Source organism: Oryctolagus cuniculus, chromosome 2 (genome assembly GCF_964237555.1).
Source record: "Oryctolagus cuniculus chromosome 2, mOryCun1.1, whole genome shotgun sequence".
Lineage (NCBI taxonomy): Eukaryota > Metazoa > Chordata > Mammalia > Lagomorpha > Leporidae > Oryctolagus > Oryctolagus cuniculus.
This window is the reverse complement of record NC_091433.1, coordinates 138,251,471-138,277,476: the sequence shown is the minus strand read 5'-3', so window position 1 is coordinate 138,277,476 and position 26,006 is coordinate 138,251,471. Positions and strand designations below refer to the sequence as shown.

General features: G+C 43.5%; 1 protein-coding gene and 1 pseudogene across 10 annotated transcripts in view; both read left to right on the top strand.

Moving 5' to 3' along the window:
* Positions 1 to 237: 237 nt before the first annotated feature.
* LOC127488498 (large ribosomal subunit protein uL3-like) lies at positions 238 to 11,410 on the top strand (annotated as a pseudogene).
* An 8,233-nt stretch (positions 11,411 to 19,643) lies between these two features.
* Positions 19,644 to 26,006, top strand: part of AFTPH (aftiphilin) — a 72,883-nt gene continuing 66,520 nt past the window's right edge. For 5 of the 10 annotated variants that reach the window (XR_001792977.3, XM_017340731.3, XM_008254340.4 and 2 more), the window contains exon 1: positions 19,647 to 19,784. The gene's annotated coding sequence lies outside the window, so the exon portion shown is untranslated. Of the gene's footprint in view, positions 19,785 to 26,006 lie in introns of all 10 variants that reach the window. The other 5 variants (XM_070069044.1, XM_051837987.2, XM_070069040.1 and 2 more) reach the window with 2 other exon arrangements.

The window sequence follows — 26,006 nt, the reverse complement described above, 5'->3', positions numbered from 1 at the left end:
GCTTTATAGTAAGGCTTGATTTCTTACAGGGTGAAGGGACCCATTTTTTTTTCAAATTTGTATTTTTCTTGATCCTTTCTTCTTCAAAGAAATTTGCTTGTTAAATTTAGCACCAAAAATTTTTTGAATTTTTATGGGAAATTCATAGATTTATTTATGGAAAACTAATGGCTTTACCATAGTGGATTCCTTTTCTGTGAATATGGTGTACTTCTTTCTTTGTCGAGGTTGACTTTAATGTATTTTGATAAAGATTTATTCTTTCCCTCCATAGGATCTTGCCCATTTTTTATTTTACTTTTTAAACTCTTTATATTTTTGTTGCTTTTATAAATGACATATATATTTAAATTATATTTTCTCACTGTAGCTTATATATAGCCATGCAAAGATTCTTACATGTTAATCATATGTGTAGTAAACTCGTTGAGCTCCAATAATATGTAGAGCAGTCTTTGTTTTTGTTTTGTTTTGTTTTGTTTTGTTTTGACAGGCAGACTGGACAGTGAGAGAGAGAGACGGAGAGAAAGGTCTTCCTTTGCCATTGGTTCACCCTCCAATGGCCGCCGCGGCCGGCGCGCTGTGGCCGGTGCACCGCGCTGATCCGATGGCAGGAGCCAGGTGCTTCTCCTGGTCTCCATGGGGTGCAGGGCCCAAGCACTTGGGCCATCCTCCACTGCACTCCCTGGCCACAGCAGAGAGCTGGCCTGGAAGAGGCGCAACTGGGACAGAATCCAGTGCCCCGACCGGGACTAGAACCCGGTGTGCCCGCATCGCAAGGCAGAGGATTAGCCTACTGAGCCGTGGCGCCGGCCAGTCTTTGTTTTTATATGGCCATTCATACTACCTTTGACTTTGCTGTCCCCATATCTATGTTATTTGAGAGGCAGAGAGACACTGAGGGACAGACAGACATCGGAGATAGCTCCCATCTGCTGGTTCACTCCCCAAATGCCCACAACAAAAAAGGGCTAGACTGAAGCTGGGAGCCAGAAACTCAATTCAGGTCTCCCACAAGGGTGGCAGGAACCTAATTATTTGAGTCGTCACCTGCTGCCTCCCAGGTTTCGCATTACCAGGAAGCTGGAATCAGGAGCTGAAGCCAGGGATCAAACCCTGAAACTGAAATGGGATGCAGGCTTCCCAGCCCGCATTCTACCGGCTAAGCCAAATGACTGCCCTGCATATATTGAATGCATGCTTTACCCTGCTGGCTAGGGCCTCCAATATGGTGCGAAATAAAAGTAACAGCAGACATCTTTGTCTTATTCCCGATTTTAAAGAACATGCTTCTAAAATGTTATGACTCTTTAGTGTTTGCCGTAGGTTTTTGTGACAGTCTCGTTTGATATTCCTCCTCCAGGAGGGTTTCTGCATTCCTGCTCCCTTTGTCACAGGCATCTAGGAAGGAGCAGGCTCCAGTAGTCTGACTCATGCTGACCACACTTTCAAAAGACTGACTAGAATATCAGTTAATTACTTTACAACAAGGAGGACAAATTTCAAGCAGTGTTTTCTAGGCCAGCACTTTCTGTCCATAGACAAACCTTTCTGAGAAATCAAATTCTCAGCAGAAAGTGGCAGAGTGAGGTCGAGAGTTAGCTGGCTTGTCATCAAACCGTGATCAGCTGATGCTTCCTGCTCCACAACAGGGAAAGACCTATTTACCCGCATGGTTGAGAGCCAAGCGTTCTCTCCCATGGACTAGGTATTTGCTTGCCCGGCTCTCTGATTTCCATGTAGACAGTTCAGCCAACCCCCTTCTAAGTGACATACCCTGTGGCATGTTTGTATCTTCAGTCGTATTAACACCTGTTCTCTTGAGGATAGCTTCATGTATTTCTGCTTTGATCAATAGTGTGTTGGTTTTATAGCTTGACAGTCACAAGGCAATTTTATTTCATCTAATTTTAATAATTTATAGTATAGACAACCCCAACATACGCACACCCTTTGCTATGGTTTGAACATGACTTGGCTCCCCAGCTCAAGCAAACTCGTAAGTTAATGGAACTAAAGAGGGTGGAGACTCGATTCAATTATTCTGTCTGAAGGTTGGGCCTTTGGAAAGTGATTAGATTGGATTAGATTGCTGGAATGGAAGCCCCAGTGATGGAATAAATGAGGAGAGGACATGTGGATAGGAACCGTAAGCACATTCCCTGTCTTCTTCCTGGCTCTGCATACGATCTTTCCTCCGCACTTGTTCTTCCATGTACCCCTCTTCATACTTCAGACCAGTGAGGCCACCCAGTCTTGGACTGTGGACCCCCAAAACAAGAGCCAGAATAGGCCTTTTTCTATCATAACTAGCTTCTCTTAGATATTTGTATTGTCACACAACACTAATACACTCTTAGATCTTGCAGTTCCAGTTCTAGGAAGTAGTGGCACGAGTTCTCAAAGGCACAGAAGGAGAAATGTTCCAGTGTTATTTGTAATATATGCTATTGAAACATAAATATACCTCAACAGGAGATGGATTTAATTAATGGGTATTTTCAGTCAATGAAATATAATACAGCCACTAAAGAAGCTAGAATAGGCTTTTATATCCTTACATGGGAAAATGTACCCAATATATTTCTTATAGAAAAAAATGTAGGTCATAAAATACTGTTTATGGTATTATCTTCCTTTGTTAAATATGTGTGTGTGTGTTTATAAGCTTTTGCTATTCATAGGAACTACATCGCAGCAAGGAAGGAGAGGGCTCACCAGCCAGGGGCTGGGAACACCAACCCCAGTTCCTTGGCGTATGGGTTTTACAGGTTCTCTTTTACACCTTAGTATAGCCCAAGACACAGTCCTGCCCCTCCACCATAGGAGCTACTTTGTGAACCACAGGGAGGAAGAACCTTGCAATACTTGGACGCTGACCCCTCTTCTACTGTTAGTATTGCTGCAGAGCATAGGGTCTGGTACTCACCTATTTTTAGGAAGAATTTATTTATTTGAAGGGCAGAGCCACAGAGATATGGAGAGGGAGAGGGAGATTTCCATCTGTTGGTTCACTCCCCAAATGACCACAATGACCAGGGTTGGGCCAGGCCAGGAGCCAGGAGCCAGGAGCCAGGAGCCAGGAGCCAGGAGCCAGGAACCAGGAGCATCTTCTAGGTCTCCTATATGGGTGCAGGGGCCCAAGGACTTGAGCCATCCTCTACTGCTTTCCCATTTGCATTAGCAGGGAGCTGGATCCAAAGCAGGGAGCAACTGGGACTGGAACTGTGCCCATATGGGATGCTGGCATTGCAGGCAGCAGCTTAACCCACTATACCACAATGCAGGCCCAGTACTTACTTATCAGCAAACTTCTCCCTTGCCCAATTTGCCTTCCCAGAGTGAAGTCTAGCCTCCCAACCCTTACCTCCCTTTCCAGAGATGTGTTATCGTGAACTTTGATGTGTAATATTTTCTATGCATGTTTTTATATTATAAAATAACATATATATGTATTATTTTATGTTAAATTTACATGAACAATTTTGTGCTTTGTGTATTCATTAGCATCTTGCTTTTCTTTTCAGTTAACATTGTTTTTGAGATTTATTTGTGTTTATCCATGCAGCTCTAGTTCATTTTTGATGAGTGTGAATAACCACATTTTATTTGCCCATCTCTCTGTGAGTGAGCAGTTAGATTGTCATACGCAGAGCTGCAGTTAATGTTCTTGTACTTGCTTCTTGTGTGCAGGTGCCAAGATAGTTCATGGTACTCACTGGCATAGATATTTTCTGCATTTTCTCAAAATGCATATTGAACTCTGAAACATTTAGAATACTGCCTCTGTGGTTCTGTGGATATGGGTGGCCTTGAGTGTCTCTGGGTATGTATGATTTGATCTCTCAGAGTGTATTATGAATTCAACAGGACTTGGCTCCCCAGGCTCCTGAAGACATTGAAGCCCCAAAGAGGTATTTTTTTTTTAAGATCTATTTATTTGTTTGCTTGTTTGAAAGGCAGAGTACAGAGGGGGAGAGGGAGAAACAGAAACCTTCCTTCCACTGGTTTTACTACCCAAATAGCCACAATGGCCAGGGCTGGGCCAGGCCTAAACCAGGAATCCTGAACTCCATCAGTGTGGGTAGCATGGGCCCAAGTACATGAGGCACCTTCCACTGCTTTCCCAAGCACATTAGCAAGAAGCTGGATCTGAACTGGAGAAGCTGGGACTTAAATTGGTGCTCTGATATGAGATGAAAGCATAGGAAATGGCAGCTTAACCCTCTGCACCATAACACTGTCCCCTAAACTCCACAGTCTTATGCTGATGGTTAATGGTTAAGGCTAATGATTGATGGATTACGGTGGAGGCTTGATCTAATTATGATGGCTAGGAGGTAGGCCCAATGGGAGGTCTTTCATTCATGGTGGCTTGCTCTTAGAAGGTAGTTCCCACCAGAGGGTTGGTTAAATAAATAAATAATAAACAAACAAATAAACAAAGCTAGGTTTGGCTCAGCTTCTCTATGCTCCTCACTCACTGTGAGATTGTTCCTCCACACGTGCTCCACCATTGCCAACCTCTCTCAGATGCCAGACTAATGGGGCCACCAGATCCTGAATGTGAACCTCCACTCCGTAAGCCAAGATCACCCTTCTTAAATTGCTTGTCTCTAATGTCTAGGTGTTGACTGATCTGGTATGTTAACTGAACCTTATAGTAAAATGAAACAGCAGAGTCAATAGTAACTATTCTGCAGAGTCAATAGTAACTATTCTTTTATTTATTTATTTTTTAATTATTATTTGTCAGAGTTAGACAGTGAGAAAGACAGAGAGAAAGATCTTCCTTCCATTGGTTCACCCCCTCAAATGGCCACCACGGCTGGCACTGTGCCAATCCGAAGCCAGGAGCCAGGTGCTTCCTCCTGGTCTCCCATGTGGGTACAGGGGCCCAAGCACCTGGGTCATCCTCCACTGCCTTCCCGGGCCACAGTAGAGAGCTGGACTGGAAGAGGAGCAACTGGGACTAGAACCCGGCGCCCATATGAGATGCTCGTGCCGCAGGTGGAGGATTAGCCAAATGAGCCACTATTGGGCGCCGGCCCAATAGTAACTATTCTCATACCTTAAAAAGAGAAGGGGAAGGGGGCAGGCACGTGGCATAGCACTTGAGTCACCAATGTCCCACACTGAAGCACCTGGGTTTGATACCCAGCTCCAGCTCCTGGTTCCAGCTACCTGCTAATGCAGACCCTGGGAGGCGGCAGTAGCTGCTCAAATAATTGGGTTCCTGCTGACCATGAGGGAGACCTGGATTGAGTTTCTGCCTTTGGCCCAGCCCAGGCCCAGCCATTGTAGATAATATTTGTGATGTGAACTATTGGTAAGACTCTCGCTCTCGCTCTTCCCCCCACTTCCCCAACCATGTGTGCTCGTTGCCTCTCAAATTTAAAAAAGATCCAGTGAGAGTAGGACTTCACCGTGTTACCTGACCATTGTCCGCCTTTTTAGACGTGTGTCCTAGCTCTCCAGCGAGACCACAAGCCTCTTCCTCAGCAGGAGTGACAGCGTGCCGAATTTTCAGAAGTTCCAACACCGAAGATAGTGCCCTTTCCATAGTGTAAACTCTTGCTACTCAGGGTGCGCCTCCAACCAGTACCGTTGGCATTGCCTGGGTGCTCGTTAGAAATGCAGTATTTTGGGACCGGCGTTATGGAATAGCAGATAAAGCTGCTGCCTACAGCAACGGCATTCCATATGGGCATTGGTTAGTGACCCAGCCGCTCCACTTCCAATCCAGCTCCCTGCTAATGGCCTAGGAAAAGCAGCTGAATATGGTCCAGGTGCTTTTGCCCCTGTATCCATATGGCAAGACTCGGATGAAGCTCCTGGCTTCTGGCCCAGCCTTGGCTATTGTAGCATTATGCGGAGAGCATCAGTGAAGGGAAGATCTCTCTCTCTCTTCTCTCTCTCTCTCTCTCTCTCTCACATCTCTCTATCTGTAATTTTGACTTTCAAATAAATAAATCATTAAAAAAAACCAGAAAAATTAATATCTCAAGTCCCATCCCAGACCAGCTAAATTGGTTTCTGCATTTTAACAGGATTCTCAACATTCAAGTGTGAGTAGCACTGATGTTAACTGATTGTTCCCTGGACCTCACCAATATGTGTGCTTAATTTTGATAATGTTAACATCAACGTCTCATGTTACCTGACTTCGCCTTTATTTACTTTCAGAGACCTTAATTATTATGGTGCCATGTGATTAGTGTTCCCGAGTGTGCTCTGGGGCACAGAACAACTGCATTTTCAGGGCAGTGAGTCAGAACATCTTCCCAAAGATGCTGATGTCTGAGCAAGTCTTATAGGACTTGGAGTCATTACGCAGACTGAAAAGGGAACAGTGTTCTAGGCAGAGGTAAAAGAAAATACATGCGTGATTGAAAAATGTGGAGCTCCAAGTAATTGAATGCATCTGAAGAAGTATAACAGGAAGCCAACAACAAATTATGAAAGATCTTATTAAGTATAAGATTTCTGTGTTTATCATGCAGGCAGGCTGGGAGAAACCAGTGAAGTGTTTTTGGTGATAAATGACACAATTAGATTTGTAGTACAGATAGGTACTCTAGAAGTAGTTTTGAGGTTGAATTTTGGGACTGCACTGGGGAAAAAAACAATAGATGGCAAAATGGCTAGCATACAAAGAGGCGATCCACAAACCCAGATCAACAAAGGGAGACTTAAAAAATACACCACCAGAGAGTGGATGCCCTACCTGACTGAGAGATTCAAAGCTTCAGAATGTGCGTGACTGCCAGTCCAGTTGGCTGATGCATGATGGGACTGGCAGGAGTGAGCTGCAGTAATGCTTCTCTAATTGGTTAAAAGGATGGATAAGCCGGCGCCGCGGCTCAATAGGCTAATCCTCCACCTTGCGGCACCAGCACACTGGGTTCTAGTCCTGGTCGGGGCGCCGGATTCTGTCTCGGTTGCCCCTCTTCCAGGCCAGCTCTCTGCTGTGGCCAGGGAGTGCAGTGGAGGATGGCCGCGGCAGCCATTGGAGGGTGAACCAACGGCAAAAAGGAAGACCTTTCTCTCTGTTTCTCTCTCACTGTCCACTCTGCCTGTCAAAAAAAGAGGCAACTTCCTGTTTAAAAAAAAAAAAAAAAGGTGGATAACTGGGTCTCTCTGAGTAGGTGCCTCCATAAGATCAGTGCACAAGATGCTCAGGATGGATGCCTTTCTGAGGGAGGTAACACAGATGCAACAGTGCTGATGCTTTCCCGACATATGTGCATATGCATTAGGTAAGCATTTGAGTTACCCATGTGCTTAATACTCATGCAAGGATGAAAGCACCGGGTAAGCCTCTACTGGCGGATTGGCAGTGAGATGTCTCACTGGAAGTTCTCCACGCCCAGACATAGGTCCCTGGGCTTCTTGCCTGGGAAGTGCAGCAGCAGGCATCGGGGGAAAGTGAAGAGCTACCAAGCCCCTGCACCTCACCACCTTCCTGGGCTCCAAGGCCGGCATGACTCACGTAGTGCGGGAGGTCAACAGCTGCGCTCCAAGGTGAACAAGAAGGAAGTTGTGGAGGCTGTGGCCATCGTGGAGACCCCACCCATGGTAGATGTAGGCATCGTGGGCTACTTGGGGACCCTGCGAAGCCTCCACACCTTCAAGACCATTTTTGCTTAGCATACCAGTGAAGAGTGCAAAAGGCACTTTTACAAGCACTGGCACAAGTCGAAGAAGGCCTTCACCAAGTAGCGCAGGAAATGGCAGGGTGACATCGGCCAGGAGCAGCGGAGGACTTCAGCAGCAGGAAGAAGCACTGCTGGGTCATCCACATCATCACCCACACGCAGATGCACCTGCTTCCTCGATGGCTGAAGCAGGCCCACCTGACGCAGAGCCAGGTGAACGGCGGCACCCTGCCTGAGAAACTAGACTGGGCCAGGAGGGCTGGAGCAGCAGATCCCGCTGAACCAAGTGTTTGGCCAGGACGAGATGATCTATGTCATTGGTGTGACCAAGGGCAAGGGCTACAAAGGGGTCACCAGCCGCTGGCACACCAAGAAGCTGCCCCACAGCACCCACTAGGGGCTGCACAAGGTCACCTGCACTGGGGCTTGTCACCCTGCGCGAGTGGCCCTCTCTGTGGTGCGGACTGAGCAGAAAGGCTACCATCACCACACAGAGATCAACAAGAAGATCCACAAGATCAGGCAGGGCTACCTGATGAAGGACAATGCTTGCACTGACCACGACCTGCCCAACAAGAGCATCAACCTCTGGGTGGCTTTGTGCATTACGGTGAAGTGACCAACGACTTTGTCATGCTGAAAGGCTGTGTGGTGGGGACCAAGAAGCGAGTGCTCCCCTCCTCAAGTCCCTGCTGGTGTAGACCAAGTGGCGGGCCCTGGACAAGATTGACCTCAAGTTCATCAACACCACCTCCAAGTTTGGCCATGGCCGCTTGCAAACTGTGGAGGAGAAGGCGGCATTCATGGGACCACTTAAGATAAACAAGATTGCCAAGGAAGAAGGACAGTAACGTCCTGGGGAACAGATTATGCAGCTGGTGGTATTGCAATAAAGTGACTTTCCAGTGGGGTAGGGGGGAGGGGAAGCACTGGGTAAGCTCAGAGAACGTCCCAGGGGATAGAACCACCAACACCAGTTCCTTGGCATGTGTACTTTACAGGATCTTTTTCTCTACACCTGAGTACAACCCAAGATTCATCCCTGCCTTCCCCCTCTCTGGGAACAGCCTTATGAACCACAGGGAAGAAGGGCATTGCAACAGCTGGAACTCTGATCCACTTGAACCTGTGTTCAGGAGTCCTGAGCCCACTGAGTTCCAAAGTACACCATGGTCTTTTGGCATGACTTGTCTGTCTCAAATGCATTACAGCTAATGTAGCCAGAAGAGACTGGTCTGTCCCCCCATTGGCAGGGACAGCAAAAAGCTCATCTTTGCTGGTATTTACTGTGTCTCAAGCCTTAACTTCAGTACTTTACTTACTTAAACCTAAGGAACATTTCACCTGGACCTCACTTAGGTTCATGAGGTAGAGAGAATTATTTATAAATAATTGTTTTATTGAGGTATACAACACACAAAAAAAGTGCACACGACACATACAGAACCTCTGCATGTACCTGATACCAGGTTGCAAATTCCTGGAGGGCAACAGAGCATCTCATTCATCTTTATGTACCCACAGCACCTGGAATTTAAGTGATTAAATAATATGCTAAAAGCCAAAAGAAAATAAGTGGTCCCTTGTCTTAATTCTGAACTTTTAGTACATACCCCATCACCTGTGAAACTCCAAATGACACAGGTGCCAGTGCCCCAGTGCCTGGAGATCCTGATGCAATGGTCAAATCCTGACACAGTAGCAGGAATTGGATCATCTAAATATTTGAATTCATCTTTAATCGCATGCTCTTTTCAAATGAGAATAAGTTTGCCATGACTTCACTAAACAAGCAAAGGCTGAAGGCACCATGATACGTATCTATCATCTCTATTTCTAAAATAATTTTCCTTATACACTCTTCTGCTCACATAGTTAGATTAAAGCGCTCTAGAGAATATCACCTAAATGGATTTTTAAAGCCCACACTTTAAACATTTTTACATCAAAAAGAATAAAAGTCATCATTGGAATAACAATGAAAATTTTTCCAGCAGTACACAAAAAGGAAACAGTTACTAAGTTGAGAACGAATCCATTTATATTATGGATACCAGTATCACCAAAGAATTCACAGTGTTATTTTTGAAAAGCAATATAATAAAATTTGCTCCATTTTTATTGTCAGTTTAGCCTTATCAATGTTCTCTTACAAGAATGTGAATGGTAAATCGAAACCTTTGAAATGATGCCTATCTATGTCACTCTTCTAAACACACTAAATTTCATATCATATCATTCATCCAATTATTCATTCATCCAACCAATGTTATACAGACACTGTTCTGGACACTAAAGATACAGCGATGAAAATTTCAGCTGTTTCCTTTAAAGTTATCACTTTTACAAGGTAGGCATTTTAGGAAATTTGAAATTCCAGTGGATACAAAAAGACCAATATTGTAGATACATACAAGACCCTGCAAGGGTTTAGAAGAAACGCCACAAGTCTGGAGGTGAGGTCTGGGGAAAAGATGTCAACCAAGGCTTCCAGGAGGAGTAATTCACAAGCTTTGAAGTTTACCTTAAGAAAAAAAAAATAGGAAGCAGCTTTTTAAAATACATGTCAGAGGTCCTAGCCACAAGCAACAGCCATCAACATTGACTGATCAAAAAGAAAAGAAATTTACTAAATGACGTTAGGGAGCTCACAGAGCTCTCTGGGTAAGAACAAGGCTCAGAGTCCACACAGCTACAGACCCTCCCAAATCATACCAGATATCTGGTCTAGTGAGGGTGCTGCTCAAACTGCTGTTGCCAGAACCACTGACCTTGACCTTTCGATAACAGCCCCCTACTGGTGCCTTGGAAGTTCAGTCTGGCTGCAACAGCAAACTTCACCGTCAGAAAAAAAGTTCTCTGTGGTTCCTTCTTCTGTATGTTATTAGCTCCTAAACCAAATCCTGAGTAGAGATATCTGATCAGCTTAGCCTAAGTCACATGTCTACACCTCCTGCAAAGGAAGCTGGGTAAGTAGGTAGTTGCTTGTTTCATTATCCATTGCTGCATAACAAACCACCTTAGGATTTAAAATAGCAGCAGCCATTATTGTATTTGAATATTCTGTAGGCTGCCAACGCTCAGCTGGAATGTTCTGCTCTGAGGAGTACCCACGGGCCTCTAAAATCATTGAAGGCTCATCTACCTGATAGGTCCACGATAACAGATAAGCTCCCTCTCCCAATATAAGAAGTGACACACACACACAAAAGTAGCTCTCACTAATTCTCCACACTGACATATTCAGCTTTTATACTGGAAGGAATGCTTTGGCTTCCACCTCAAGTGAAGTTGAAGATTTTCCCAAACACAGCCAAGAGGCTCAGATCCTCAGTTGTCAAAAGCAAACAGGATTGTCCATTGTAAAAAGCACAAAGAAGGGCATTCCAGCTAGAGGGAACAGAACTGAAAAGTCACAGAAGGCCTCAGCTGATGCTGCCACTTAAATAGTGCTCTTATAGTAATATACTTTCTACTGTTCTCTTACTAACACTGCATTAGAACCCTTGCTTATTGAGCAGAGTTGTAATTCTACTGTATTTGTGCACATTAGACGGTTTAAGCTAGTTACAATTGATTCAGAAGTCGCAGTCTGTGTTTGATTTCTCCTTTCTGCATCTTTAAAACCCTTTTCAAGATCACTGTTTACAAGATCTGCTCCAAGACTGGAAATGTGTATTTGACAATGATTACTTGGAGAATGCAATCATTTGGAAAGAAATAAATCCAAGCCTCTTCTGTATACTCAAGTATTTCTTAATAGTATTTTCTTTTACTTCTCATTATGGACAATATTACAAATAGCAAAAAATAGACTATTTTAATAGACCTAGATTAAATACAGTTATTGCTAACATTTTGCCATATTTTCATTTTTGTCCAGGTTTATGTTTTTTCCCCATTCAATTTAAAAATAAATCATGATGGCAGGCATTGTGGTGCAGCAGGTTAAGCCACCACTTGGAACGTTTGTGTCCCATATCAGAGTGCCTGGTTTGAGTCCCAGCTACTCTGCTTCCAATCTAGCTTCCTGTTAATGCATCCTGGGAGGTAGCAGGTGATGAACCAAGTATTTAGGTTTTTGCCACCCACAGGTGAGTCCCAGATGCAGTTCCTAACTCCTACCTTTAGCCTGGTCTAGCCAAGGAACTGGTGTTGGTGGTTCCCAGCTGCTGTTTGGGGAGTGAGCCAGCAAATAAAAGATATTTCTTTCTCTCTCTCTTTCTCTCCACACTCTGCCTTTCAAATAAGTAAGTAAGTCTTTTAAAAAATAAATTATGGACATCATTTCAATCATCTCCAAAAAGTGAGGGCATTTTCATATATATATCTGTAATTGCATTACTATATTTTAAAAATTAACAATTAACTCCCAAAAGTATTTAATACCAGTCCATTTTCTGTTCCTCAATCATTCCCAAAACATCTTTTACAATTGGTTTATTCAAATGGGGATCCCATCAAAAAACCATGCATTGCATCTGATTGTTACTTCTCTTAAGTCACTTTTAATCTTGAATATCCTTTTTGCAAAGATCAAGTTATTTGTGTCACAGAATAATCCATGTAGTAGATTTCTGTGATAGTTTCCTTGTAGCACTGTTTAACTCGTTCTTCCAGTATATCTTGTAAACTGGAAGCTAGATTTAAAGGCTTATGTTGATTTGTCTTAAATATATTTGGCGAGAGTACTATGTACTTCTGTGAGATCTGTACTTCATATTGCATCACTTGAGGAAACTCACTGTGTTCAACTGTCATTATCATTTAGTTTAGGGGGAGTAGGAGAAGCAAAAATAATGTACATCAGGCTGGATGAAGTAAAGTCTCCAGGAAAGAGTCACAATGGGACTACAGGTGTAGAGCAGTGATAGCCAGTCCATGGCAGTGCTGTGTGCCGCGCTTCTGTGCCCTTAGCTTCTGTGAGAGGGGAGACGTTCCTTTGGTGGTATTAATGCATGGAGGCAGAGGGCCTCCCACTCTGGTCCTGGCTGCTGTGGGCAGACCAGATCCCCTCTGTGGTAGAGCAGCCAAAGCCCCTGCACGGGTCTCTCAGCAGAACCAACCGGATACACTGATTTAAACACATTACGGAAGCACTTTTCAGCTCTTCCAGCAAATCTTCCTTGCCTCTGAACTCCAATTACTTTCACTGTCAGTCCTATGTAGCTCAGCATTTAATTGTTCTGTGTTTGATAGAGTCAGAAGTTTCAAGGACGCAATTGTTTCAGGTTTATTGGTCTTATCTCCCCAACTAGACTGTACTCTTTTGTTTCTGGCCAAGAAACAAATCCTGTTTCTTTAGACTAGTCTCTCAGCACAGTACAAAGTGCAGAAAGGTGGTCAGTAAATTGTTTATTTTCAAAGATAAATTACAAAATTAATCAAGGATGGGATAATAAATGGATTTATACCTAGATGACTGTAGAACCATTAAAAGACATGATAAATGCAAAACCTCAAGAAAGCTGATTAATAGTTACATTACAATATTTTTCTGGAAATATTCTACTGACTCAAAAGCAGGTCACTTGTAGAATATTAATTGCCATCTTGAGGTTGGGAATACAGAAGTGAAGAAATCTCCACCCTCATGCAGCTGTTGATTGCACAAAAACTTTGTTGCATCTCCTTGGACTCTATGACTACACAAAGTTAAAGACAGATGTAGGGATTTTGCAAAGATCATGCTCCAGTTCAGCAATATTTTCAAAGACACAAATTCCATCTACAAAGGTCTTTCAAATTCTACAGACCTTTCTAAAGATAAAATTTGAAGGATAGGCTCAGGAGTGTTGGAGTCGACATAAATACATGACATTTAAGTCAACGAGCAAACACATTTCCTGGACTTAGGGAAGTATGATTAATATCTAAATTTAACTCCTGTTTTGGTGGCCTTATTAACGTACTGAAGTGGATATCACATATGTGATTGCCTAATCGAATGCATTATTGAAAAACAACTGAAGGGGCTGGTGCTGTAGCATAGAGGGTAGGGCTGCTGCCTGCAGGGCCAGCATCCCATACGGATGTGGGTTGGAGTCCCAGCTGCTCCACTTCTGATCCAGCTCTCTGCTGTGGCCTGGGAAAGCAGTGGAGGATGGCCCAAGTCCTTGGGTCCCTGCGCCCATGTGGGAGACCTAGAAGCTCCTGGCTCCTGGCTTCAGATGGGCCCAGCTCCTGCTGTTGCGGCCATCTGCAGAGTGAACCATCAGATGGAAGACTTCTTTATTTCTGTCTCTCTCTGCTTCTGCCTCTCTGTAACTCTGCCTTTCAAATAAATAAAAAAATCTTTAAAAAAAAAAAAAACAACACCTGGAACTGCAATATCCAGCATGGTAGGCGATAATCACTGAGATGTCCTGTAAGTGTGAAATACACACCCACAGGGTTTTAAAGCCCTTGTACAAACACATTGCAAATTGTCCCATTAATAAATATATCTATTGCATGTTAAAATATTTTAGATACACTTGATTATTAAATATTAAATTTAATGTTATTATTCTAATTATTAAAATTAATTTCAGTTTATTTTTTTTAAAGAAGTAGGTACCAGAAAATTTGAAATCACGTGTAGCTCACATTAGGTTTCTATTTTTTGATTTTTTTAAAGATTTATTTATTTCAAAGAGTTACAGAGAGAGGTAGAGACAGAGAGAGAGGTCTTCCACCCACTGATTCACGCCCCAGATAACTGCAGCAGCCTGATACGTGCCAATCCGAAGCCAGGAGCCAGGAGTTTCATCTGGGTCTCCCACATGGGTGCAGGGGCCCAAGGACTTGGGCCATCTTCTACTGCTTTCCCAGGCCATAGCAGAGAGCTGGATCAGAAGTGGAGCAGCTGGGACTCGAACCACAGCATCCATGTGGGATGCCAGCGCTTCAGGCCAGGGCTTTAACCTGCTGTGCCACAGTGCCGGCCCCCAGATTTTTTTTTTTTTTTTTTAAATTTTTTTGACAGGCAGAGTTAGACAGAGAGAGAGACATGGAGAGAAAGGTCTTCCTTCTGTTGGTCCACTCCCCAAATGGCCACTATGGCCGGTGCGCTGTGTGGATCCAAAGCCAGGAGCCAGGTGCTTCCTCATGGTCTCCCATGCAGGTGCAGGGCCCAAGGACTTGGGCCATCCTCCACTGCCTTCCCTGGCCACAGCAGAGAGCTGGACTGGAAGAGGAGCAACCAGGACAGAACCGGTGCCCCAATCGGGGCTAGAACCCAGAGTGCCAGCACCGCAGGCGGAGGATTAGCCTAGTGAGTCGCGGCGCCGGCCCCCCTGATTTTTTTAAAGATAAAAAATATTGCAGTTACAGATGAAGTCCTCTCTAATGCTGCTTGATATTTTAGCACTTCTAATGAATTGATGTATATCCTTATCTATATTTATATTATATATATATTGAGATATGTCTATATATCTGTCTATATTATCTGTAATTTACTATAAAAATGTACACCCATAAAAATATTTTTCTATTTTAAAATCACATACATTGTAACATTTGTCATATTTTACTTATTTTGAAACTCTTGTTTTCATTGTTATAATTAATTATACTGACTATCCAATAACTGTAGTTTAATTGCTGAATAGTAATCTATGAAAATGTCATTTTTATCTACTAAAAAGTACTTGTTTAGCCAGAAAAATTTTACTGAGCTATAAAATAAAATCTTAGGTAAATGTTCGGATAGAGAAGGGACCTTAGAGATCATCTGGTATAGATTTCTTAAACTGAGGCTCATAGACCCTTTTCTATGAAATTGCAGTGTCTGGGGTTAGAACTGTTTTCTTCAAAAAGGGCCCAGCCTTGACTACATTCTCAGAGATATATGCACTGGTTTCTTGTCCTTTGAGGAGTCAGAGTTTATGGTGTAGTTCTACTCTCAAATTTGACATTTAAAGAGACCGAGGTCAAAGTTAAGTAATTCATACAAAATCAGAGTTGTAATTGAGTCTGTTCATAGACCCGGGTCTATGTTTATTGCCTTTTTAGAACACTACATTGCTTGAGTTTTATGCTTGCTTGTTTATTGATTTCTCATATAATATAATGTGTATTAGATTTCTTTTACTTTTTAGTCTAGTCTTTTATTTTTCTCCCTTTTAACTATTCCACTGCTAGTGAGGATGTGTTAAAATTAGTATATTCCTATATTACTGGTAGCACTGTAATTTAGTATCATCTTTTAGAAAATAATATGAGATGATTATGTGCCAATAAAATACTCATAGCATTTTGGCTCAGTAATTTTTATATTGAGAAAAAATGCTATTTTTCCTAAATAAATAATACATGCACAAAATGTATTATTTGTAATACTGAAAAATATCCACTAATAGTATCATAGATAAATCATGGTATACCCACTCCTTTGACTACTATGTAGACAATTTTTAAGTGCTTTTTTTCAAAAGACTTTTTAAAAATTTTTTGAGAGGTAGACTTGAAGACAGAGGGAGAGACATAGAAAGTTCTTCCATCCGCTAGTTCACTCCCCAAATGGCCCCACAGTTAGAGATGGACCATTCCAAAGCCAGAAGCCAGGAGCTTCTTCCGGGTCTTCCATGTGGGCTGCTAGGGACCCAAGCACTTGAGCCATCCTCTGCTTTCCCAGGCCATAGCAGAGAATTGGATTGGAAGTGGAGTGGCCTGAACATGAACTGTCCCCCCCGTTCCCTGCCATCCCCATATGGGATGCCGGTACCACAGATGGAAGCTTAACCTACTACACCACAGTGTTAGCGCCTATATAGGCAATTTTTAAAAAATATTTATTTATTTATTTGAAAGGAGGAGTTACAGAGAGGCAGAGGCAGAGAGAAAGAGAAATTTACAGGTCTTCCATCCCCTAGTTCACTTCCCAAGTAACTGCAACAGCCAGAGCTGTGCCAATTTGAAGCTAGGAGCCAGGAGCTTCTTCTGGGTCTCCCACACAGGTGCAGGAGTCCAAGGACTTCTGTCATCTTCTACAGCTTTCCTAGGCCATACCAGAGAGCTGGATCAGAAGTGGAACAGCCAGGACTCGAACTGGTGCCCATCTGGGATGCCAGCACTACAAGTGGCAGCTTTACCTGCTATGCCACAGTGCCAGCCTCTGTTCCACTTCTGATCCAGCTCCCTGCTAATGTGCCTGGGAAAGCAGCAATATGCCTGACCCAAATGCTTGGGCCCCTAAACTCACATTGAGACACCCAGAATAAACTCCTGGCTCCTGGCTTCTGCCTGGCCCGCCCTGGCTGTTGCAGCCATCTGGGGAGTAAACGAGCAGATGCAAGATTTCTCTGTCCTCCCTCTCTCTCTGTAACTCTGCCTTTCAAATAAATAAATCAATCTTTAAAAAAAACTACTTACATTATGATTACAACTTTGTAAAAAGTCCACAAGAAAAAAAAATAGAAGTACATGCAACAATTGATAGCCAGTCTATTTTTTTAATATTCCAACATTATTTATTTAATCAAAGTAAAATACACTTTCCATCACTATAAACTAAGCACAACTACAGTTGTTTACACATCCATATATTTTCTTTTCTTGATTATAATTCTTAGGTCATGCAGTTAAAGTGATAATTTTAAAGGAAAAAATGAATGCAAAAAGAATATTGTCATCAACTCCAAATGCAATGAATATAATAAATATATTTCCCACAGATTTATCACCTTAAAAATGTCTCTTTTTCAATACAGTTCCATAAGCATTAAAATGCTTTCTTCAGATTTAAAAGACTGGTTTTCAATTACAAATTTGTTGATTATATTTGCAAATTAGTTGGCCAAACAGCCATTTGATTTTTACATACAAAGTTGGAAACTGATCTTTCCACTGTTGTTCTTAAATAGAATTAGTTTCTGTATTTACCTGGCAAAAAGCATTTTGTAATCATAAGTATGAAATCAGGAAGACATTTTCCCAAAAGAAGGGCTTCTTTTTCAATGTTTTGATGTGTAGATTAATTTTTTTCTTAAAAATTTTTTATTTTATTTACGGCAGGGGGAGAATCTTCCACTTGCTGGTTCACTGCCCAGATGACCCCACCTGGCTAGAGTTGGGCCAAGTTGATGGAAGCCAGGAGCAAAGGCGCTCTATCTTGGCCTACCACCTGGGTGGCAGGAGCCCAAACACTTGCGCCACCACCTGCTGCTTTCCCAGGCCCATTATGCAGGGAGCTGCACAGAAAGTGGAGCAGCTGGAAATCAAACTGGTGCTGCGATAAGGGATGCTGTTGTCACAGCCAGGGTTTAGCCTGCTATCCAGAACACTCTCCGGTAAATTCATTATTTTAAACACTTTCTTAGTATAGGGACTATTTTAGGATCTTGTCATATGCTCTCATTCCAATTTTCTATTTAGTAGAGCTCAAATGAAAGCAAGCATATGTTTGTCTAAAATCAATTCATTACCAGTTTTCACACACACATATGCACATATCACACACAAATATTTAGTTTGTGTCCTTCCTGGTTAATACACATTTGTACTGACATACATAGGAGTATTCGAGCTTGCACATGAGCTAAACCAGCAGGGGGCGAAATACAATGGGAAAAATTTGACAAGCCATGTAGATTTTTCTCACTTTAGCGACTTAAGCAATAATCAAAAAATCCAGCGTCACCACAAAGCACTTGGTACTCCGATGTAAAGGGATGCAGTCTCCGTATACTTTACAGCGACTGAGTTGTAAGGAGGCAAATGCGGGTCTATTTTAACGCTGCAACTTAATTTGTCTAGAACATTGTAGGGGCGGGATAGACCATGATGAACTGCTATTGTCCTTATCTTTCCCCTGATTTGTTTAATTCCTCCTCAGAGGGGTGGACACTTCTCTGTGGCGGAGGGTGTTTTCCAGCCTTGTCTCTTGGCGTAGTTGCTGAGCTTCGCTGTTTGGGAAATATTTTAAATTTTTCAAATTACTGATGCAGAGGTTGGGCAAAGGTGGGCAGACCGGGGGACCCTGCAGGGGTCATGATTCACAGAGCAGGACCCTGGGCTCAGCATCCCCGACAGTAATAATAATCTGGGGGATGCGGTCAGATTTCCACAGTGGCCAGAGTTCTCACAGGATTCACCGTAAAGGAAGGCGAAAGGTTAGAACTTGCTATGACCTCTGTTAGCGAAATGAGTTCAGATTCAGAGGTTGATTTTTCAAGTTTCATTGGCTATTCCTCTGAAAGAGCTATGAAAAACGGCCGCTGTCTCCGTCCGTTAGCAAAAGTCTGGATTATCATTATTTTGCCCAAGACTATTTGTCAGTCCGGCGGCAAGCTGCAGCTTTCTCACCTTAAGTTCGATTTGTAGCCATCCGTTCTTTGTTACTTATTAAACACCGGCTTGCTCCTCTGTTGGCTTACATAGAAAAGAGCAAGGGACTTGGACTGGGAATGAAAAAGTCATTTTTCAGGGCGAAAAGGGCAAGCCGATGAATGTTCCCTAATTGGTTTATGGTACAGAAAAGTCTGGTTCCGTATTTCCAAACCCGTGCAATTTTAATGGGAGTCTTAACTCGGTCCTGGGTTGACCAATAATTCCGACGGGCTGAGAGCAGCGGCTGCTCCTCGCCGGGAGCGCTGCCTCCTTGGGCGGCGGAGGGCGGGAGGACGTCTGTCGCCCACAGCTCGATGACTCGCAAGGAAGTAAAAGGAAAGGGCGGTTTGCCCGTACCCAAAATGGCGGCCGGAGCTCGGCGGCACGGCGCCTGCGCAGGGGTAAGCGTTCTGTGACACTAATTCCCCTGGAGCGTCTTCCCCCACCCCACAGCACCCACCAGCGCCGGGCCCCGACCTAGCCACCTGCGCCCGGAAGTGACGTGTCGGTGGCAGCGGTTCCCCCGCTGCATGATGGGAGAGTGTGTGGAGTGGGCGGGGGGTCTCCGCGGAGGAGGAGGTGGAGGAGGCGGCGGCGGCGGCGGAAGAGGGCGGAGGGTAGTGGGATGGGGGTCCCGCGGCAGCGCTGAAACTCCGGGTGGGCGTCCATGGCGCTGCTGCGCTGACAGGGCTGTGAACAGCCTGTCTTCCGCTCTCAGCAGGTCTGCGTCGGAGTAGCCGGTCCGTCCCCGGGGAGCCAGTTCCTCCCCGGGCCCCTGAGCCATGCCCATCGCGGCCGCCCCAGACGAGCCAGGTAAGCGCTGCCGCTCCGCTCCCCGAGCTGCGCGGGGTGGGGAAAGGTGCGGGGACTGGGCCCGGCCCACAGGCTGGACCCTCACCCTGGCCTCGAGCACCTGCTCGCTGCGGACCTGGAGGCTGCGGAGACGGGGACGGCTCTGCGGGCCTGCGGGCGTCGGGCTGTGCTCCCTTCCGCGCGGGTGCGGGAACGCCGCTGGCGGCGCCCGAACCGCACGGCCCCGTTCCCGGCTCGCCGGACACCGGCCGGGGGAGTGCGAGCCGTCCCTTCCCCGGCCGCTGCCGGCTCGCCCTGCCCTTTGGCTTCCACCTGCCCGCAGCTCGGCGCCGGCCGCTCCCTCCCGGGAGCTGTTGAGAAGTTTGGGGCACGGCTCGGGCTTCCTCTTCCTCCCTCCCCCTCCCTCGTGACAGGTGTAAACACTGCTTGCTCTGCCGAGGCCCGCGGCCCGCGGCTGCCTGGGGTCTCTGAAACCAGCGGATTTTGAATCCTCCAGCAAGCAGGGGCGACAGCCCCCAAAGCTCGTGCATCCTTTTCTAAGGGGGCCTTTTCTGCCTTCTTCTTGGGTCCCTCCAGAAATAATCTGCGTCTCTTCAAATTGCGTTTGAAAAGTTGGACCATTATTCTTTAAGCGCCCGGCTTGGCAGGTGCTGCGTGTTGCCTGGGGCAGGGACAGGGTGTGAGGTGAGCCGTGGTGGGTGCTTTCCATTAGGAAAGGAATAGAAGTTGTATTTATTTTCCTGTGGGTTTGCGCAAGTTATAGCTTGGTTCCCCCCCCCCCCCCAATCTTCTGCTGGCTGGGGTAAGGACTGACTCACACATGCAAATAATTGGGGGGGGGGTGTAGGAAAAGCAATAGTTGAGTTCCAGAGTTCTACTTTAGGAGAAGTCAAAGTAGAACTTTGGGTTTGAACTTTTCCTATAGTATAAATCTGCCCTCTCGCTTTTATCTCTTAATCGGAGTTTTCTTTTTAGGGGGGTGGGGTGGAGTGGTGAGCAGAGTTTATCCTTGATGTTACATTTAATGGTTGCTTTCCGTTAACTTCTTGGACGTAGAAATAGTGGCATATGCTAAATTGTGGGGGAAATACGTTTGAACACTGTTCTGTTGAATGATTAGCACAGTTTACCTGCACTTCAGGGCTGCAGCTTAATTGTTGGCTTTTGTAGTAGTCATTTTTAACACAACAGAAAGTATATTTGTTTAAACCAAGTCTCTGTGGTTTTTCTCAATTTTGTTCATAAAGATAATTTCCATATGGATTAAAAGTCTAGCTCCATAAATGGCACCTAATGGGTGTTCCTCTGGGTATCAAACTAGATCAATTAATCTTCAAAGTACAGAGACGTGTTAAAATCTTTTAAAAAGCTCTTTAAAGAAATTCACTAGAATTCAGCTAATATTTAGGACATCTAAGTTTGATGTTTTCTGGTCATTTGACCCAGAGATTACTTTAAAATAATCCTGTATCAAAACAGAGATAATGCGTCTGTAATCCCATTGATGAATTTTGCAGAATCCAATTGTCTTTAGAAAACACATATAATCTAGGTGCATCCTATTTAAAACATCGTTTTAATTTTTAATTTGTTCTTACAGCTAGTCAAAAAGAACTAGTTCAGAAAGGGGATGAAATTTGAGTAGCAAATAGTGTTTTATTTTGTGTGACATCTGAAGTGCCTCCTTCAACAGGCAAAGACTTTGTGTATCATCTCATTAAGGGATTGCCCTTTCCCATTTCTTCCCTCAAAATTCATAAAAAGAAGTCACTAAGTATTTAGATATTTTCAAAATCAGAAAGTATTTAGATCAGCTATTTATATTCAAATTTGATGATGCCTATAGATTTTAAACTAAAAAAAATATTTTTTTCTCTCTCAGCATTTTCAGTTCCTCTTTTTGTAGGCTAGTGAGCCTTTCCACCCTGAACTTCATAAGCATTTTTAATTCTTATGCAATTTGGAAAATATCTGTCATGGATTTTACGTGTCATTTTGATCATCTTTTCTGAATCAGCATATGTGTGTGCATAAAGATACACAGAATCACAGGTCCTCTTGTAGATTTTTATGATAATTCCTAACACCCATTTACATTGCTTTCTGTGAGCAAGGTATTTTTCTAAATCCTTTCTGTACTGTATATTAAGCTTATTTAATCCTCAAAACAACCCTATAAGGGAGAAGGTAGTGTTATCCCTATTTTTCAGAGAGGAAACTGAGATAAGTAATTTGCCCGAGGTCAAACAGCTGATAAATGACAATGAAGATGTAATGTGATCCCATTTATATAGTTTTGAAACATGCAAAACTGTTCCATGTGAGTGTATTCTCTGTGATTGATGGAATATGTAGCAGAGTGTATGCATAGTAGTGATATCAACACCAAGTCAGAGTAAAAGTTATTTCTAGAGAATTGGAGAGGAATGAAGAATTGAGGAAAGGCCGAGTTTTCACATATCTCTTTACTGTCTTTAAATCTGAAGTATATTTGGTAAGCGATTAAAACTTAATCACAGCAAGGTAGTGGACAATTGATCATTCTTCCCTCTTCTGACCCCCAAGCTTTGTTCTGTGCTGAAATCCTTCATAATAAAGTTTAGATATTTAACTTTAAAACATATATAAAGTATCACTCAAATTTTAGCATTTTACATATATATATATATGTATATGTATTTTGATGCTGTTTTGAGTGGGAGACAGAGCTCTCATCCTTTGGTTCACTGATTCCAGGTCTCCTGTGTGGGTGGCAGAAACTGAGTTATTTGAGCCATCACCGTTGCCTTCTAGGATCTGCGGTAGCAAAAAGGTGGAGTTGGGAGCTGGGAATTGAATCCAGGCACAGTAATATGAAGTGGGGACATGTTAACTGCTAGGCTAAACACCCATCCAAGCACTATGTATTTAACAAGAGGACAGGGACGAAACTAGTGTTATTTTCTGTTGATTTCCTTTTAAAATATAAGGAACTTCTAACTCAAAAATATCTGGGGCCAGCACTGTGGCATAGAAGGTTAAGCTGCTGCCTGCCGTGCCAATTCGAGTCCCAGCTGCTCCACTTCTGATCCAGCTTCTTGCTTATGGCCGACGAAAAGCAGTGGAAGATAGCCCCAGTCCTTGGGCCCCTGCACCTATGTGGGAGACCTGGAAGAAACTCCTGGCTCCTGGATTCAGCCTGGCCCAGCCCTGGCTATTGCCACCATTTGAGAAGTGAATCAGCATATAGATCTCTCTTCTCCCTGCAACCCCATCCTGCCTCCTTTTCTCTCTATCTCTGCCTTTCAAATAAATAGATAAATATTAAAAAAAAATTTTTTTTTGACTTAAGAATTGGGTTCTCTAGTCTCCTCTGCATTAACTCCTCTTGCCTGAACTCTGATTGCTGTCAGCCATCTCATATCCCTGATTGACACTCCCTGTTTTTCCCACCTTACCTAGGAGATAGTAGAGGCTCCTAGGTCTGTGGACTAGACCTTTCCTTGCGAAAGGAAAAGGTCAGAAACGATTCAGTGGGTGGTGGAGGCATGAGAATCATTGCTCATTCATTTAGCAGAGGTGAAAAGAGGAGGAAAATAGAGATTTAAGACTCCATCCTGTCAGTCACCACCACCCTTATTCCAAAAAACTAACTTCCAGGTAAGCCTCTTAGAGATACATTGCTAATAAATTGAAAGTTGTGTCTATGCACAAAGCCTGATTTGTAAGCACTGTGTTCATGGATAGTTTCCAGATTAAAATCACATAGTAAATTAGAAGAAATTTATTGTAGGTTCTGTTTGTGTCAGTACTTCAAGTGTGCATAGCCATTTCAACCAGGTATCTTAACACTGCAGCGTCCTGTTCCTTTCATTCATACAACAAATGTTCATTGAGTACCTGCCTGTGTCAGGCTCTGTTCTAGGTCCTGGGGATACAGAAACAAACAAATAAACAAGGGAAAAAAGAAATCTGCCCTCATAGAGCTTCAATTTCTTGTGTTATGTGTTTGGTGTATTTGGAACACACAGTTGTAATAGCAGTAAGATGGCAGATGACATTAAGTGTAATGAAGAAAAATAATCAATTTTGGGGCATAGGGAATGCTGACATTTTCACTTAGAGTAGCAGGAAGGCTTGCTGTTTTATGTAGCGTGGAGACAAAGAAAACTTAAGACCTAGAGGAGACAGAAGAAGGGAAAGAGTGGTAGAGGCACAGGTATGCCTAGAATAGTTAAGGAGTTGTGGCAGGCAAGTCCAGTGTGGCTAAAGTAGTCTGAGCAAGCAGAAGAATAGATCTGAGCAGAATTGGAGGGTGAGGGGGAACGTGTTGTAGAGTCTTTGTAGAAATTCTGGTGACTCTGGCTTTTTATTGTGTGAGGTGGGAAGCCATTGGAGGACTTTTGACTAAAGATGTAAGATAATGTGTTTTAAAAGGGATCTGGCTGGCTGCTGTTTAGATGCAATGATAAAACTAAAAGATGGTGATGGAACCAAGGTGGTAGCAGTAGAGCTACTGAAAAGTGGCCTAGCCAGTATGGAGAAGCTAATCTTCCTCTACTGCCCCCGTCCCCTAGTCCACCTGAGATATGAAAAGGCCCAATCTGGAGGGTTCTGGGCCTTCTGCCATGCATTTTGTCTGTGTACACGCTGGCTTTTAGTCGACCTCTGTGAATTTATTTTCTCTGAATAAATTGGTTGTTAAAAAAAAAAAAAAAGTGGTGTAGCAGTTTTCTTGAATTGGAACCTTCAGCAAGTCCTCCATTGATGAATCAAATTTACAGAGACAATCCCTTCTGAAATTTCAAGGCCCTCACAACCTGTGTTCTAGTTTACTGCCTTCTCCCTTCATAGATCCATTATTTATTTGAAAGGAAGAGAGATTAGATTTTTCTTCCATCTGCTGGTTCATTGCCCAAAAGTCCTTGACAACTGGGGTTGAGCCAGGCTGAAGTCAGGAGCCTGGAACTCCATCTGGGTCTTGCACATGAACCCAAATTCTTGGACCATCACCTGCTGTCCCCTGGGTGCATTAGCAGGAAGCTAGATCCAAAGCAGAGTAGCAGGGTAACCTGGGCTTCAGCCAGGCAGCCCCTTATTAGATGCAGGCATCCCAAGTAGCAGCCTAACCCACTGTATTCCATTGTGTGTCTTACTGTTCTTGATAGTGGCACCATGTTGTTTTTTTTTTTTTTATTGATAGTTCTGCCATTTCCTCTATCACTTAAGTTTTTCCAGTTATAAATTCTTTCTCCTTCTTGAAACTTTTTCTCATTTCACCATTTCTCACAAAAATGTTACAAAAATGTAACAGGTCATCATACTACAAAGATAAAACTGTTAACATTTTGGTTTTTCCTTCATTATTTCTCCCCTTATGGATATGGGAATGTGTCATCCACACACACACACACATACACATTTGTATATAAATCAGGTTATATAGATTTTCCTTTTATTTACTGTTAAATATTCTTTAAAATATGATTTCTAATGGCTTTGTAGAATGCCATTAAGTGAGTTTCAGGTTATTTTTCCTATTTCTCATTGATTTGGTTTTTCCAGTTTTTGTTATCACAGAAAAGCATCTTGGTGAACAAGTCTGTGTGTAAATCCTTGCCCTTGCCCTTGACTATTTCCATGGGATCAAGTCTTAGAAGTAGTTACTAAATCAAAGGAAAAGCCCATTGCTTTCTAAGAGATTGTAATAAAATCACTCCTGTATACAGTGGTGTAATACCTTTTCCCCATTAATCCTCTCAGATGATCAGTAAATACAAAGTTTTTAAATTATTTGCCTGAATTTTTATTTTGGATTTAGGTATTTCAGCCAGGATGGTGTGTTTACATAATTAAAAAAAACTTTTAAGGATTGAAACCTGACCTGTGTCCTGACTTGTTATGAAGTTAAACTTGCTTAGTTCTATGCCCTTTTTAAAATGTTATTCTGAGGCCAGCGCCGTGGCTCAATAGGCTAATCCTCCACCTTGCGGCACCGGCACACCGGTTCTAGTCCCGGTCGGGGCACTGGATTCTGTCCCGGTTGCCCCTCTTCCAAGCCAGCTCTCTGCTGTGGCCTGGGAGTGCAGTGGAGGATGGCCCAAGTGCTTGGGCCCTGAACCCGCATGGGATACCAGGAGAAGCACCTGGCTCCTGGCTTCGGATCAGTGCAATGCTCCGGCCGCAGCGGCCATTGGAGGATGAACCAATGGTAAAGGAAGACCTTTTTCCCTGTCTCTCTCA